This window comes from Rhinolophus ferrumequinum, chromosome 17 (assembly GCF_004115265.2).
Source record: "Rhinolophus ferrumequinum isolate MPI-CBG mRhiFer1 chromosome 17, mRhiFer1_v1.p, whole genome shotgun sequence".
In the NCBI taxonomy this organism is placed as follows: Eukaryota; Metazoa; Chordata; class Mammalia; order Chiroptera; family Rhinolophidae; genus Rhinolophus; species Rhinolophus ferrumequinum.
The window spans coordinates 54079515-54097611 of NC_046300.1; the positions used below are offsets into that span (position 1 = coordinate 54079515).

The following is an 18097-nucleotide window of genomic DNA, read 5'->3' on the forward strand; positions in this document are numbered from 1 at the left end:
CAAGTTCCTTTTAGCCCAGAAAGGATTTCATTCAGCAAAGAGTCCACAAATGGGACCTCTTGGGACATTCTTTGAAATGGAATTGGATATTCACACATGGTTTGTCCTTTGGATAAGCCCACAAAAAGATTTTAGAACTGCCTTTACCATAAAGATCAGGTCTTTTTATACCCTCGCACGTTCCGTGGTCAGCCTCTTCCCTTGGTCTGTCCATTGTGTTAGGGATCCTTGAGGCTTTCTTAGCAAGTGCAGAATGGTTGCTACAATGTCACCCATGACAAGCACAGGAGCTTGTCCACTTTATAAATACACCACTTAGTCTGGATGCATTGTGGTGGCTTTTCAGTCCTGGAGAAAAGACATGGGAATCATTGTTATTTTGAGGACATTTGTTTAGTTCAGTCATGCAGTGTCTCTGCCCTTTAGGAGAAGTCTGTATCCCAGTTAACGTACAGCGGCAGCCCTGGGATAAAGGAGAAGGATACTGTACTGCTATTAGAATACAGGGGCTGCTGTCCTGGTGTCATACTGTGAGTCCCTCACTTATTTATCCAATCAGTATGTTCTTATTCATAGTTCACTATGTGCCCCTTTGCCAGGTGTTATGGATATAGAATAAGTAACAGTCAATTCTTTGCCTTCACGAAGCTTGCGTTCTAGTGAGGCAGAGGGTGTCTGCTTATAAACATGATGTTTTCCAAATGTGACAAGAGGGAGGAAAGAAACAAGAGGATGGCACCAACGAAACTCACGTTAGACTGTGAGCAGTGAGGGCCTTTGGAGGGAGGCAGTGTTTCAGCGGAGACTTGAGCTTTGAGAGAAAACCACCTATGGCTAGAATTGAGAAAAGAACATTCTAGGCAGAGGAGAGTAGAAAATGAAATGGGGAAGGAGAGAGCTTGGTGTATTTGAGATTACAAAAAGGAAAAGCCATCTAGAAAAGGGGAAGCTGGTGAGGAAGGTGAGAGCAAGGGTCAGAGAGGATGGCAGGGGCGAGACCCTAGAGAAAGTTGTATTTGGAGACCATTCAATGGTTTTAAGTGGGAAATGATGGGCTCTGGCTGATGAATTCGTTTTAGTGAGAATCTGGCTAAAATGTGGAGGATAAATTATGAGAGAACAAGCATGGAATCTGTGAGAAGGGGCTAGGAGTCTGTCACTGAAATCAGACCAGAGGTGACAGTGGTTTGGCCTAGGGTGGTGAGTGAGGAGCAAGAACAGAGAAACAGGTGGTGAGACAAAGGTACAGACTTAGAGTCCAAAAATGCACTTGCCGGCACGTGTGGGAGGGAGTCCAAACGTTAGCACAGCGGATGATGGCACAAAGTAGGTGCTCAGCAAGGGCTGATCTGAAAGAAACTGCATTTGACATTTTAGGCTCATATTCAAGCATTGCCCCCTATACGCCTTTGGACTGTAGGGGAGGAAGAATAATATTCCCTCTAGTCTTCTAGGTTTTTGGCTGGAAACCCCCCACCCTGTAATAAAAAGACAGTTTAGCAGGAGAAAACCAAATTTAATCATGAATGTACCTACAGGAACCCCACAAAGATAGGAGACTCAAAGGCAGCCAGAAAATTGAGGCAGCTCATATTCCCGTCTGGAGCTAAAAAGAAGGGGTCGGGGTCTGGGGACTTCAAAGAGGAGAAAGCAGTTCACGGGAAGGTGAAAAGAGATGTTTGGTACAGAAAGGTTACCCTATCATTCAGGGAAGTCTCTGGTTCAAAAGGTTTCTGTCTGGTAAGAGCTGTCTTCCTGGCACAGGCTCCATTTGTGGGTTCTTTCAGGCAGTTAACGGGTGAGGGGAGAAGCTTTTCCTGAGTCTGCTGGATCTTGATTTCACTTCCGTGTGGTACATTTTGGGGTGGCACATCTGTTACCCTTCAGGGGAACTCCTTTAACCTCTCTCAGTGAGGACTGGTGGGGTTGGCAGGTTTGCCAGGCCTTTGTAAGTGTCCAGCCAGCCAGATGCCAACGTCCTGATGAAGATGGACATTTCTGGAGATGCCAAGGCCCATATTGATTTTACCCAAGGCTCTTGGTGCTCACTAGCCAGGGCTTGAGGGCAGGAAGCCAGGAAAACTTTGCATTTGTTTCCACCTCTCCCCTGACTTCGTGCTTAAATGCCTGTGGGCCTTCCGAGGGAGGGAAACAGATAACGCTCCTTGTCCTTCCATTATTGACTTTGGATGAATTTGTCCAGAACCTTGTCAATTCAGATGCTCATTTGGCTGATAGACGAGAGGCTTGTGGGAAAATCAAAGAGCAATCCTGGGGCTCTTAGGGGCTTATTCATCATGGAGCATATTAAGGTATGTGGCTAATTATATGCTTTATTATGGATGCTAATTTGTGCTGGAAGCTGGTACAGTGTGTGTTAGCATTTAGCTCTAGTTAATGAAGTTGAGTTAAGCATTCAATGTATCACTGAGCTCACAATTTCTCCTCTTGGCTTGAACAACTTGGTGTGGAAAACTGAGGGTGATGGTGTTGGGAGGACAACACGTTCACATAGTGAGTTTCTTTCCTGTAACTCTGGGCTGTCTCCGATGTCGCATGGAGCTTACACAGTACTCATGTGAAATAATTTGCAGTGGGATACAACCCTGGGCTGTGTTAAGAGAGAAGTATCGTTGTGATTTCTTATTAGCATTATCACAAAGAGCCCTTGTGTGGCCTCCAGTGAGCTCAACTGGAGCTCTGCGGTATTTTTAGAGACAGCCTTCATGTTTGAAGAAGAAGAAAAGGAAGCGGGCATGAAAATGCATTCAGCATGTCCCACTCAGTTCATACCTAATTTTAATCATCGCTGATAACTTTAAAATACAGAGGATAAAAAAAACACTTGCTTTTGACCTTTGCAATAAAGAAAACCATCTATTTGCTCTGCTTTCATTGGTGTTAAGAGAAGCTATTCACGTGAATTCCTATCGCATCAATGAAATAATAGATTCCTGGTTGACCCACTTAATTTTTCAACAGCCACCTTTCTTATTAGGCTAAAAGAAGGGGAAAAGAACAAAAATAAACAAACAAACAAAAACCCCAATGTCTTTTTTAACGAACAACTTAGATTCAACTTGATTCTTAAGTATTCTTCCGAACCCACCTCCAGAGACTGGACATCCAGGAGGGTCTGACAGGGGAGGGATTAAACAGCTCTGAGACCTAGCTCCAGAGCCTCAAGCCTTCCAGAAGGGCCGGTTTGATAGCTGAGGTTGTCCTTCACCTAATTCCTTATCCTCCGCTCTCCAACCAGGGCTTCAGTTGGGCCCCTTTATTCGCCAGTAGGAATTAGCACAGGCTCCTGCTGCATTGCATATTCTATAGTTTCATGGGGCAAATGGGAGCTTAGTTTTCATTGATGTGCTGACCACTGTGCCAGGTGCATGGCTGAAATACAATTATTTCACTTGATCTTCACCAGCCACACTGTGACCAGTGCTCCTAGGATCGCCAAGATGTACATGAGAAAAACTGAGGGCCCACAGCTACCAAGGGGACGTGACTTTTAAGTCACACTGATTCCCTAATTCAATGTTCTAAACCAAAGGTTGCTAAAATTTCCCTTTTAAGGGCACATAGGACATATGTTGGCTCTATGAACCCTGTAGGCCATACATTCTTTGTCACAACTCACTTCTCTTGTTGCAGAAGGAATGGACCATGGTGATCTGTGAATGACACGTGTGGCCAGGTTCAGTCTCCAGGCTATGGTTTGCCACCCTCTGTTCCTAAATGCTGGCTCATTTTTGCTCCTCCGGGCTCTTTGGCAAAGCTCTCAGGCTTTGGAGATCCATAGAGCTGGGCTCACATCAATCTCTGCCACTTGCTCACTCTGTTACATTGGAAAAATTAGCCTCTGTGAGCTTGGTCTTCTTCATCTGATAAATGGGCTGAAGGACAACCTAAGAGGCTAGTTGTGAAAATCAGAGGAGAAGATGGCTATGAAGCACTGAACACAGAGCTTGGCACTGGGATAGCTGTTGCATTGTGGCCTCAGGAAGCTTGGTTGATGCTCTGCTGAGCCTATTCCTGACTCTATGAAAAAGGAGTGAACAGCCCCAGATCAGGGCAGGGAAAGTTCTGGGTCTATGGACTAGCTTTCAATCCCATTTCTGTCTCCAAAAAAAAAACCAATTTGGTATCTGAGAACAAAAACCAGAAGCTTATAATGGAAATTCAGGCCACTGAGATCCCAGGGAACATAGGATCCAATATTAAAGCACAAAGGAAGAAAGCAAGACATTTTGAAAAAGCTTTTTGGAGAGAGTAAGACACACAAAGAGCCCCTCACTGTTTTACATTTGTAAGAGACCCCTGCTGGATTCCCAGTTCTAATCTGCCATAAAAAGCTACACAGCTACAACAAGGCAACTGGTTCCATTGACTCACTTCCTTTTTTCCCCATAGCCTCTGGCATGAACACTCAAACCAGTGAGACACTTTAGAATTTGCTTCAACAGTGCTTTTTCTGTCAATCAGCAGCTGATATTGGAAACATAAAGATGGTGACTTAACACAATTTCTGTTTTCATATATTTACTTCTGATATGATCATCCTAGAGGAACCACAACTATCAACTATTTACTTATGGCTCCCTGGGGCACAGAACTCTGGGAAATTAAACCACAAAATTAGCTGGACACAATATTAATGGAGGTGATGAGAACTCAGAGGGCCAGACTGGCTCTTCCTCATCCAGGCAGGATAAAAGGGGTTGGGTCATTTTATTTGACAATAGTATTATGCACATTGATCTGTTTGCCTTTACTAGGGGGGACAAAGAATGGTTCATTCGTTCCTCTCCTGTCACCTGCTTAGTAAACCCAGAAAAGCACTTGTTAGCTCATATAACTACAAAGTTCATGGGTTGATGGCTGCAGGTATAGCTGTATCTAGGAAGCTCAAACCATGTCAATAGGACTTCGTCTTTCCCTCCCTCCCTCTCCTGTGTGTGTGTGTATGTCTTTGTGTCTTTCCTCTGTCCCCTACCCCTTTCTGTTCCTGTCTCTCACTTGCTTATTTGTGAAATGGATTTTAAAAAGTATAAGGTCCCAGAGGCAGCAGAATCTCAGAACTGAGGTATAGAGTCAGGTAAGGGTGGTGAACAAAGACATGATGGAGAAGGAAGTATCTGAGTTTGGGGTAATAACCCCCAAGGAGAGGAGAAGTCTAAAGCAGTTTTTTTTGTTTGTTTGTTTGTGTGTTTGTTTTTACCCTGTGCTCTCTGAACACCTATAGAACAGTCTCCTGGGACTAGTTGCCATGATGCAGTTTCCTGGGCCGCACTGCAGACAAGCAGAAGAAGATCCCAGGGAAAGGCCCAGGGCTATGCATTTCTTTAGCAAGTTCCCCCTGGATCTTGTGCATATTCCAGTTTGGAACAGTCTTAAGTATAGCAGCCTCTTATTCTGCACATTAAACAATAAAAGGGAATTCAAGTTTGCAGCCTGAAACTAGACCAGGAAATATAAAACATGTAGGGTTTAAGGAGTTTCTGGAGCACTAACTCGGGAAAGCTTTTGGGTCCTCTTACTTTCCATCCTTCCTGAGTAACATACATAGACCATTCTGACTTACAGGTGAATTCAGCTGTGGGCAGACAGCCTCTCTGGGGCCCTCAAAGAAGATGGCATTCTCTTTTTCACGCAACAGCGCAGAAAGCATGGAAAGCTTGTGCAGACCCATCTCTAGTTAGACTTGGCTCTGGATGACTTGCCTAGAAAAAGGCCTAGTGGATAGTAAGTCCCCCAGAATTTTCCATGAGTTTTTTTTTCCTCCATCATTGCAGTTTTGTAAAAGGAAAGCACAGAATCCCTAACTTGTGTGCCCCTTCCTTCCTACTCTACTCTATCCTAGTATGGACTCTGCCGTCCACAGAGAGATGGCTGGGTTCACCATCGCTGCTCTGCCCCTGACAGGCTGAGTGACTTTGAACATGTTAGTTAACATTCTCTGAGCACCAGTTCTCTGACAGGCAACACCTATCTCATAAGATGGGGTGGGTGCAGATTAAGGGGAGAATGCATCAGGGTTATTTAGCATGTCTGGCACCTAATAAGTGCCAACAAACCTCGACTACTATGATTTGATGATTCTTATTAGTATTTGATCTGTGATGTGCACAGAGAGGAGAAATGAGATTTTAATATGAGGAAGCTATCAGCCTCCTACATCTTTTGCAAAATAACAGTGGGTCAGTAGAGCCTTGGGGAAACATTTGATTTCTATTAGCCTTATTTCTGTTGGCCTTAATCAGATATAATTAATTATATATAATTAGTAGAAATGATCATGGATATTTAGTTCATTTCCATTGATGAATCAATGGAGCTTGGTAGTTAAGACCAAAATCTTTGGTGTATAACAGACGTAGGTGTGAACCTGGTTCTGTCGTGTACTAACTCAGTGACCTCGGGCAGGTTATTGAACTTCTCCAGCTTCCATTTCCTTCTCTATCCAAAGGGAAGAATAATAGGATTCATCTTACTGGGTTGTTATGAGGACTAATTGGTTGTTGGAGGGAAAGCACCCGGCACAGTCTTTACTCCATGAAAAGTGCTCTGCCACCAGCACTACAAAGACCCTTGTCAAAAGGGGGTCCATGGGCTCCATGTATTTTATGGACAGACAGTTTTGTTGAGTTTGCCTTTCTTTCGTATTTAAAATGGCTATGCAATAAGCTTTTAAAGCTTACCCTATATTTACATCCCCAAAAGGGGTTCTACCAAGCAAGAAAAGAGAAGTGTGGGTTAGAAAAGTGGGAGGAGCGGGTAGAGTGACTTTCTCAGGTTACTGAAGACAGCTAGTGCCTAGAGTCCTTGGAGCTGGGAGTGAGAGTTACTTTGCAAATCCTCTTGGCTGGACTTCCTTCTCTTTCTCCCCTTTCCTTCCTCCCCTTCCCTTTCTCTTTAGGCGGATATGGAGATGGAGATACAGAGAATTCCCCCGTTGAAGTTGGGCCATCACTTTTCTTCTATGGCAGATGCTGGTAAAACACCAAAGTGCCCGTTTGTTTCTTCCTACTTACTCATTCTTGCAACAGAGCAACAGGAGAACAGAGGAAGGTACTATCAAAGGCATTTCTGTTCAAAGGAAAACCTGGATGATCCCTATTTCTGTTGGAAGTTCTTTCTGCTGCTTGAGCAGTGGAATCATTTTTCCCTCTTGATTTCTGCCTGAGGCACCGGAACCTCAGATCGTTTTCCCCTTTTCGAGATTTACCTGTTGCGTGGAAAGCAGCAGGGGAGCCTTATAAAACATGTGTGTCCAGGCCCCACACAGCTGGGTCTGCATTGCCCGCAGGCGGGTGGCATAGCACTGCTGGGGCAGGAGAGGAGTTTTGGAGGTCTGTGGACAAAACATCCAAAAAACCAACAGATCACAAGGTGACAAGTTATTCCCTTTCCACTTCTCTTTCAATCCTCAAGGAACAGGAGCGTCTGTCTGGTTCTAGTGTATTTTAACACCTCTCTACACTAATGTCCCCTTATAATAAAGTGAGAAGGCAGGCCTCGGGTGAGGCTCTGAGCAGTCAGTAAATAGGATGTAGCTGGAGTTCAGTAACTTTGCGTTCATCCTTGTGGTTAGCTACCACCTGTGACCAGGGATACTGCTTTTCCATTTGCTATAGTAGTTTTACATTTCCGTGAATAAATATAAGTAAAAATGAGAGTTTGGTAAACAAAATATATATCGAGTAAATAACAGGTATTATGTAGATATGGCGAAAGTGTTGAAGGCTGGGAAGAACTGAAGTTTGAGGAAAGTACTCAGGCAAGTGTCATGTCTTCCCTTACTTCTAGGGTGGAGCCACCTTCTCATGAATCCAGATGGCTCGATATATTTGTTTCTGAGAGTCTTCATGAATACACAAAGCCAAACTCTCCAGAGAGATAGAGAGATGATGGTGGGGATATTTTAGCGTTTAAGCCTTTGGTTAGGAGTGAAAGAGCCCCAGCAGGCTCTTTCCCCAGGAGAAAGAAAGGTCAGGACTGCGGGGCCGTGGGCTTCAGAGTTTGGTCAGCTTGAGTTTGCCTCTCAGCCAAGAAAGTGTCATCACAGATTCTGGATTTACACCATCTAGGTTCAAATCCACCTCTGACACTTGCTAACTGGATAACTATAGGCAAGTTGTACATCCTTTTGTGCTGCAATTTTCCTATCTGTAAAGTGGGATAATAGTAGACCTTACTCATAGAGTTGTCGTGAAGATTGGTTGAGCTGGCAGTGCCTAGAAGAACTGCCTACGGCATACTCTCACAGTAGGCGCTCCATAATAGCACAGTAGGTGCTATTGTTGTTATCCTCGTTACCATCACCACCACCGTGGGTGACACCTTCTGTGAGCCTCGTTTTCCTTATTTGTAAAATCAGGAGAGTATAAGCTTCACCAAAAGGTCAGTGGTACGTGGCTGACACACAATCAGTACATGCTCCCTGCCATCCCCTTCTCCTGAAAATGTGACCCTGAAAGCTGATACAGACTTCCAAAGCTATAGGTATATGGTTTTGGTACATTACTTAAATTTGAATGCATTTTAAATGATTTGCAGCTATAGCAGGGGCAAGCTCCATGTCCCTCAAGATAGAAACAGTGAAGTCTTAAGTACCATCTGATCTCACTTAGATGTGGCATCTAAAAACAAAAGAGAACCAAGCTCATAGATATAGAGAACAAACAGATTGGTCATTGTTTGGTCACAGGAGGTGGGGGCGTAGGGATGGACAAATGGGTGAAGGAGGTCAAAAGGTACAAACTTCCAACACGATGCTCAGCATGGTCATTATAGTTAGTGACACTGTATTGCATATTGGAAAGTTGCTACAACAGTAAATCTTAAAAATTCTCATCACAAGAAAAAAAAATCTTGTAAATATGTGTGGTGATGGATATTAACTAGACTCATTGTAATAATTTCACAATATATACAAATATTGAATCATTATGTCATACACCCAAAACTAATATAATATTGTATGTCAATTATATCTCGATAATAAAAAAAAAAAGAAGAAGAAAAAAACATGGATCTTTGGCAGCTGAGCCCAATTTTAAACCCATGTTTCTTCTCTTGGCTGAAGTTAGCACCATTTTATTAAGTTGGTAGTGAGCTGTAGCTGTCCTACTTTTCCTTTGTTCATCTGTGATCGATCTAAAGTAATCACTTAATTAGCCCCGGCAAGAAGTCGTCTTCAGTGTTAAATAACTCTAAAAATCTACTGGAGATGCTTGAGTGGCCCGATTGGAATTAACTTGCAGTTCATTACCTGTAGACTAAGATATGTTGCTTGTAAGGCCTGAAAAACAAGCTGTATGCTGCATGGAAAACACATTCTTTTCACTTGTAGGGAAAAAAACCAAAAAGCATCCCTTTAGGCCATGGTTTTCAAAGTGTAGGTCCCATATCAGCAATGTCTGGGAATGTGTCAGGTCCCACTCTGGTTGTACTGAATCGGAAACTGGAGGTTGGGCCTTGCAATGAGTTTTAACAAGCCCTCCTGGGGGTACTGCTGGGGAACCACTGCTTTAGGCTGTCTCTAAAGGTTATAGACTTGTTTTTGTGAGTCTGCCTTCAGGCAGAAAGAAGAAAAAGCAGAAAGGAGGAAAAAAGGGGAGGGGCGGGAAAGAAAATCATGAAGGTAGTGCTGAGGCCCAAGCGAGCTGGGTGGGAAGTCTGTTTGCTGAAGTGCAGCTGTGACCAGCAGTACGGACTCCTTCGGAATCTGGGGGCATTATTGCAGATCCTTCCTTGAGAAGAGCGTGGGAGAGGGACATGTGCACCAGGGTGATGAGACTGAATGCTCAGAGAGGGACCAAAATCCCTCTGTTGTTGAAAAGTGAGAGTACAGTGGGGCATTTGCTCGGTGAAATAAAGAGTACAGGAAACAATAATCGCTCTCAGAGAACCCGCCCGCCTCCCAGGATGTACACACAGAGGGTACTTAGTAAATCCTCATTGAATTGACAAACATTGAACCTTCGAGGCCTAGATTGAGTTTTCTCAGCTGAATTTGATCTGGCCAGAGTAGGTGTGTTTATTGGGCTCAGTCTGTAAAGAAAACCAAGAGTTAACCCATAGGGCATCTACTGTTGTCTCTTGTCCTGCCTTCTGAGAAACGGCTTGGCTTAGGGGAGAGAGCCCTTGGCTTTAGCTCACAGACAGTAACAGTGTGTGACCATAAGCAAGTTACAAACTCTCCAAAGTTCCGTTTCTTCACCTACAGAAAGAGGATAATAGTTATGTCCAGCTATTTTTGTTCAGCATTGTAGCACCAGCACCTAGTACACACAATACTTGGCACTCAATAGGTGTTGAGTAAATATTTGCTAAATACTTATTAAATAAATATTAGGAAAGGAAGAGAGAAAGAAAAGAAGGAAGATCGGTTGCTTTTTGTGAGGTTTTATGAAACAATGCTTTGAAAATGCCTGGCATAATGTCTGGTACATAGATATTCCATAAGTAGTATCTGTCATGATGAAGAGGAGAAGAAGAAAGAGGAGAATGGTAACAATAATTATATTAATAATGGATTCAGAAAAAGTCTCGTAGGTGCCTCGAGTAGAGTCTATATTCTTGCTGATACCAGCACTGCTTTTCCTGTCCCTCTTCTCTCTGCAGTCCAGTTATCCCACTTTCCCAGCTGGGACCACCTTACTTTTGGCTGCCAAGCTCATAGCCGTCTGGTTCTATGCATAGTAGGAGATTTAAGATGCTTTCAGAACTGAAATTGTCGGGATGGTTTTTTCCTGCGAGCACAGCCTTGGGAGCTTTCCCGTCCCCTCCCTCCTCCGATAGCTTATTGGAGCAGTTTTCCTGCAAGCATAGCAGTTAGAGGCTTTCCCGTCAAAACAGTGTTGAGTGATCACTGTTAGGGACGGACGTCCCCACACCCCGGTGAGATTTAACCAATCCCTAGCGCTGCAATGGCGCGAATCCCCCCCAAACCCGGAGGCCTAACCCTATAAAACAAAGCGCCCGACCGCAGTAAGGGCTCAGTCTTTGGGAACAATCCCACCGAGCCCGCCGGCGTAATAAAGCTGTGTTCTCCCTGGTCTCTGCGTGCCGCTTGAGTTTCCCGGTCCTCGCCGCTTTTCCGCAACAAAATGAACTGCAAGTGTGCAAGTGTGTGCTTGAGGGTTGTTGGTGGTGGTTGTTCCCAGTAGGACTCGCCCATTTTCAATGCTATAATTAAGTAATTACACGTTAATTATTTTATGTTATTTTATTTCTAGGATAGGTAATCGTTAACCTTTTGGATAGCCCATTTGCCTCACAGTCACAGTAAGCATTTTTAGTAATAAGCTTCCCATTTGTCATTAAGTTACAGGAATGCCATTAGTTGCCTTCATTTACATGATTTAAGGGATGCTTTCACCTTGAGAATGTTTGGATATTCCTTGCCTTTCCTTAACTATCTCTCCTGCTTTCCTTTTGAAAATCAGTACAAACAACCAACTTGCTAGCTCAATAGACAGTTCAGGAGAGAAATTGGGAAAGGTATTAAATTTGCTGAGAATCTTTGGTTATCAGTTCTTCTCCGAAGACAGCAGGTTTTGGGAATCTTACCCGAGTTGATCCCAAACTCAACTGTTACCAACTTTGTGACCTTGAGCTAGTTGCCTAACTTTTCTGGGCCTAAATGTCCATATGTATTATATAGGGATCCTGTATGGATTAAATAACATTTGCAAATGTACCTACAATAAATATAAAACAAAAGTTCATTTCCTTCTTTTGTCAGCATGTTGGGTGGGTATACTCAAAAGAAGCAGACCAGTAGAAGAAGTAGGTCCAGACCTTGGTTTCAAGTTTGGATTGATGGCAGAGGTTTCTACTCAATGAGACACACTCAATTCTTCTCACTTTCTGAAAGAATTGAAGGGGCCTGAGATGTATTGTTCTATAACTTTTGATCAACTGTGATGATGATGGTAACCATGGGAAAAGATTCCTTCAAGCTCCTTGCCAAAAATAGAATATCATTCTCCCCCACCTTTTGTATTTTGATTGTGGGTGGAACAATAAAGGTAAGGGATGGGCCCAGAGTTTGAAAAGTAAGCAGACGAAGATAAATAGAAGACATTTTCCTTGAGAATGTTGTCAATTGAGAGAGGGACACCTGTGCTGTTTTTGTGTGAGAAGCACAACAGTGGAAATGGACTTCCATACATACATCCGGTTATCTATTGTTTACCATAAAATTAGCAACTCTCTAGCTCTTGAGCCAAACAGAAACAACCCAGTAGGTATTTCTGCCCAAGAAAAAATCAGAAAGAAAAAGAAGGTGATTTCTACGGACGTTGTTCTGACTTATACACTGTTCTTCATTGCATTTTGTATTTTCTCAGTGCAGGCCAGACCCACTGTAGCAAAAGGAGTAATAGTTGGTTTTTCCCATATCGGTATCATGAGGCTTTGTTAGTTCTTACATCTTCTAAAAGGAGCCGTAAACTGCCCTTGTTGAGTCATCATGACTTCCCGCTAAGCATGGGCTCCTGGAGCCGTCGTGGAGTAGAGTTTCAGGGCTGGCCTTCTGCACCCACAGCCCCAAATCATGCTAGAGTTATAGGAAGAGACTGAAATGAGGAAACTGATGGGTGCACAGGCAGAAATGAGGCTCCTGTAGGGTTTTCATTGCATAGACAAAATGTAAATAAAATTGTAGTAGGCTTGCCGTATGACTCAACTCACTATATCCTCAGGAACTGTTTATTTACTTCTTTGATTGAAAGCCAATGAGTAACATCTGGAATTAGCCCCTGAGGCAGGGGCCAGGCTTTCTGGTGACATTTGCTGTTAAAACTGAGATGGGATCAATGTTTGACCTGGTTCACAAATCAGCAACGCTCAAGCAAGGCGAAGGTACCAGTATTTGCCATCCTCCCTCACTGGCATTTTGTCTTCTGAGCAAGCCCTGTTCAGCTAAGAAAGACGCATCTCAAACTAGATTCGGGAACCAGAGAGCTTCCCAGTCTCAAGAAGGCATCACCCGTCATTCTCAGTAAAGAGGGCTTGGACAAAAACATAAGAATATTTGAAATGAGATGTGATTTCATCATATTCAGTCTACTGACTGACACTGGATCAGAAACAGTTGAAATCTAAATGTCCTAAGTCTCGGGTTGACTAGCACTCCCCCCCCCGCCCTCCCACCCCCAAAACAGATATGCCCATATCAAATCCTGGAACCTATACATGGTATCTTATTTTGTAAAAGGGCCTCTGCAGGTGTGTTGCAGTCAAGGATATTAAGATTTTGAGGAGTTCGTTCTGGATGATCTAAATGATCCCTGAATCCAATGACAAGTGTCTTTATGAGAGATAAACTGAGGGGAGACACACAGAGGTGGGGGATGTGAAGGCAGAGCAGGGACAGAAAGGATGCCACAGACTGCCAGCAGCCACCAGCAGCTAGGGGAGATTGCCTCAGAGCCGCTGGAGGGGGCACGGCCTGGCTGGATTTTGGATTTCTGGACTCCAGAACTTGGAGAAAACACATTTCTGTTGTTTTCAGCCCCCCAGTTTGCAGTCATTCATTAGCAGTTATAGGAAACTCACGCACCACATGTTGGTGATGGTGTTTGGGGTCAGGGAATAGCTCCTAAGCCCAATTCAAGGCTGTTTGTGAAAAAGAAAATTCTGCTTTTGGTTCTTTGTAGCAGTGCTATTGATGTGTTTTATTTTTCTCTGTAAACTCTAACATCCTCTCCCCTTTTATGAATATACTTGAGGAAAGAAAGGGCCTAATTCTGCCTCCCCCCCTTAAAGAAATGGATTATTATGGGCAAGAGATGTGTTTCCTAAGACAACACTGACAGCTTTTCCATTCCCTTTCCTTGCTTTCCTGCTGCTCACACAGCCCAGCCTGAGGTGTCTGATCACCGCATTACGTGTTTAGTAGTTTCCAGAAGCTAATTTTGCCACCGTAAGCTTTTTCATCTCTGCCTCTCTGTACCCAAGGCAGGAGAGGATATGACCAAGAGAAGGTTGTACATTTCTTGTACTAGTATCTTACCTACCAGAATGGAAACTCTCTAAATCTTATCTCAGCCTTAACAAACCTTGGGTTTACAGGAATCACAGTAGTTCCAAGAGATCGACTTCCCTGGTTGTATCTTTCAAAGGCCCCGAAACATCCATTTTTAGTTAGCCAACACACAAGATAAATATTTTAACTACCACTTTATTTCCATCCAGGCCAAGGGACAATTTACAAAGGGCTCTATTCTAAGTACATCGATGAGGAAGTGTGGAAGTGCGGCAGGTGCCGTTGTTTTGAAGTTAGCCTGTCAGTCATCATGATTGTAACACAACCCCGTTGGCTTCCACAAGTGTAATAAAATGCTTTGAAAAGGTTGCAGAATTGTAGGATGTAATAAAATCTGCTTAGCTTCATTTCCAATGCCGCAGACTCCTGGAGAACGAGGCCCATTTCCTTATGCCTTGGGATTTGTTCGAGTTACTTTCGTGCCTGGAAATGACGGAACATAAAAACAGACATTTAAGTTAGAACACATAGCATTTTTTGAGTCATGGCAGTAAATAAAATGTAAGTTTGCTTACTGCTAATCTGTTTGATTGCCATTAACATTATATAAGAAGCCATATGGTTGTGGGAAGATTATGTGAAATGGGGGGTTCCAATCCTATTAATGCCTATACCCTCTGGAACCCCACATTTTCAATGGCTTGTGCCCGCAGCCCAGACCCCAGAGGTCAGCTGCCTGGTCTCTTAAGAGTATATCTTATGGACACAAAGCTTTAATACAAATGAAGCCAATTCAGACCTTTAGTAACGAGGTAAGGATAGGTTCTCAAACATAGCCATTATCAGAATCACCTGGTGAGCTTGTTAAGATCACAGATTTCTCGAGTCTCTCCTCCACATGCTGACTGAGCACATCTGCAGAGAGGCTCAGGAATCTGTGCTTCTTCACAAGTTCTCCCTATGAGTCCCAGGTTCTCAGCCCCTGAGTTTTGGGAATAACTGAGCTAGTGGGTAGCGGGCTGCATCAGCTTTGCTTCAAAGCCAAGTCACCTTAAGGTTGAGGCCAGGCCTCAAACAAATCATTTCTACTCATAAAATAGGAAAGGGAGTGATGGTAGTGGTGGTGGCGGCGGCGGTGGTGGTTGTGGTGGTGGTGGTGCAGGACAGTTAATGTTATTTGGGAGGAAAATTCCTAAATCACAGGGATACATTTCACAGCTCTGATACCTCCCTCTCCCCCAAAGGAGAACCTTTCTTCTGGGCCTGGATCATTGGTATCAGGAAAGTGAGTGTGGTTGGAACCTGGACTAGCTGGGGCTACTAGCTTGGAGGACATTGGAAAGGGCAGAGGGTTATGGGAAAGAAAATTCAATAGGCGGGGAAGAAAGATGAGGAATTCATAGGCTAGATTTCATAACATTTGGGGAAGATTAACAGAAAGCGTGCTAGGAGATGTTTGGGGTAGCTGCCATGGGTATAATAAGATTTTATGTTATTGAGGAGCATAAGTGGACTTTCCCTTCAGTGTTTTCAAGGGATTTCAGTGGTTTAAATTGCTTTCCACTTATTGTCCGCTGTTTGTGGCTTTGAGTGCAATACTACAACACAAACCTGGGAGGATGAGGGGCAAAGACCCAGCCTCCTGCCAGTTCCAGTGTGTAGTTCAAGGATATCCCAATATGGGTCCATTCAACCCAACTGGGTGAAGACACACAGGCACACACTTCAGCTTCTGACACATGGAGGGACTTTTCAGTGAATCTGGCACTACCCTTTTTCTGCAAGTTCAGAATGAAGTCAGAGAGCAAAGGGCAGACAGGGCATCCCTTTGGAATAGATCTGGTCCCTTCTGGGATCTAGACCATGAACGCTGAGTCACTTCTGCTTCAGCCTTCACATCTGAGCTTGGAATCCACCAGGCCAACTGGCGTCTGTAAGTGAGGGGTGGAGGGTAGGCTGTATGCACCAGTCACCTTGCACTCCTTGGAGAAGGGGACCTGTCTCGTTCCTGTATGACACTGGAGCCACCCCCTATTGGGCCCAGCACCACCCTTTTTGTCTGGACATACAGGTCGTCTCCCAGTCATTCATCACTGCCCTTGTCCTTGAACAATTATTAACTTTGAGTCAGAGGCACCTGTGCAGGCCTGAAAATGGATGTGTCCTTTCTTTGCCTCCACCTCGCCTGTCTAGGGCAGATTTATGTCCTCAGAGAAGTTTCCCTCGGTTTTATTTTTGGTCCTTTGAACGCAGTGCCCCGTGTTATTTCCCACACCCGCCCTTCCCGACCCCAGCCCTGTAATTCCTGAATGTCCGAGGGAGCTTCTCCCCCTACCTGAGCAGGCTTTCTCTCAGTCTACTTGCAAGGCTTCCGCAACCCATCCCTCACACAGCTGTGATAGCCACACTGGCACCCTAGCTTCGTAAGTCTCTGTCTCCAGCCATTTCTTTTGTCCAGCTAGCCTGGAAGCTTGTGGGAAGCAGAGTTGGCTTTTCCTGCCAGGTGCAGTGAGTGAACATGTTGGGCTTTGAAAAGACTTGAGCCTGAAGCTCAGCCTCGTCATTTACTGGCTGTGCATGTGTCTCTAGGCAACGTGGAAACATATACTGTTGGGGCTGTGGCGAAAAGTGGGTTAATACAGGAAAGCACTTAGAACAATGCTTTGTAAGTGCTCACTGACGTTATTGTCATTAGAATTATGTATTCTCTGTACTGCACTGCCAGTCAGGAACTAGCAGGCGAGAGCCCCACATGTCAAAGCAAGTGCAGGTAAGTACTTAGCTACCCAGGAGAGATGCAGCCTCATTATCGGAGAGGGAGCCTCAGGGCAATGTGTTTATCTTCCCATCTGCTGATTGGATTTCACAGGCTATGTGCCTTTCTTCATGTGTCTAGTTTCCATCCATATCACCTCTAGACAGGTGTATTTTCAATGCTATCTGGGCAGGTCAACAAATGTATTTATTGACCTGTGAGTAAGGCTTGGAGCAGGGTGCAAAGAAGTGAATGATGATATTCTCAAGGTGCTCCCAACCCATTTGAGGAAACACCTGGCATGAGGTGAGACAAGGCAGTAGATAATCAGGTGCCAGACGGGCAGTCCAGAAAATGTCTCCTTTTGGACACAGAGAACAGAGAGCAGGAGCCCACGATGCCTGAAGGTTGACTGGTCCCCATGAATATATGTTCTTCAAATATTTCTAAGTTCCTGATAAATATAGTGGCAGATGCAGGGAAAGTCCCCTCCTTCTGCAAGGCCAGATTTGAGAACTCAGAGATAGTATGACGTTCATTATCAAGGGTTTGGTTTACAGAGTAGGGAAAGGTAGCAGAAAGGAAGCTCCATTGCTCTGAATGGTAAAGAGATTTCTGGAGAGCGGAGCTTTGAATTTGGAAGGAAAATAAACATGTCTAATGGGGAAGTTTAGATAGTTTGGAAGTATCGTTTGCTGCATGGTGCGGACTATGATCCTCTCATGCCTCTCTCCGTGAAACCTTCAGGAAAGGCTTTGAAGTCGAATTGCATTTTGTTGTCGTAATTTAGCTAGTACAGGCTGAAAGCAGAGATACCGAAAAGATCCCAACTGGGATACACGAACAGAACCACCTTGACTTCTGGAACATGCAGGCACCAGTAGGTGTCACAAAGCCCTTCTCCACAAAAAAATGGGGCAGGGTCCCATGTTTTCAACAGAGCCAACCACGCTCTGCGTGCATTCAAGGTAACATCTTTTTACTAAGAGTGTAAATGGAGGCGAGACTCCTGCCCCTTCCTCCATCCTCCTACACACCCGTAGGCCCAGAGACAGAGGGGCTCTTCTGCTTTGGAGCTAAGAAAACAGACCAATTCTAGCTTCAGTAGGTGAACCTGGATGGGGAGCTCGCCACAGTCAGTCTAACTTGATAGAGTGTAAAAGGCAGATTTGGGACCACTGAAAACTCAGCAGGCCTTCCTTCTGTTTCCTTAAGGTAGTGTTCTCAACCTGGCTGCTCATTGGATTGCACTGGGGGGGTGCCTCAGAAAGGGCCTGCCTCCACCCCACCCCCTGGGACCATCTCCGGACCAGATCTCCGGACCAGATCTGATTTAACTGGTC

At 44.4% G+C, this 18097-nt stretch overlaps 1 protein-coding gene across 8 annotated transcripts in view; it reads right to left on the reverse strand.

The window, feature by feature from the left end:
* Positions 1-14193: 14193 nt before the first annotated feature.
* FHIT (fragile histidine triad diadenosine triphosphatase) overlaps positions 14194-18097 on the reverse strand; it is a 1395299-nt gene continuing 1391395 nt past the window's right edge. For all 8 annotated transcript variants that reach the window (XM_033131625.1, XM_033131622.1, XM_033131621.1 and 5 more), the window contains one exon: positions 14194-14482. The gene's annotated coding sequence lies outside the window, so the exon portion shown is untranslated. The remainder of the gene's footprint in view (positions 14483-18097) is intronic.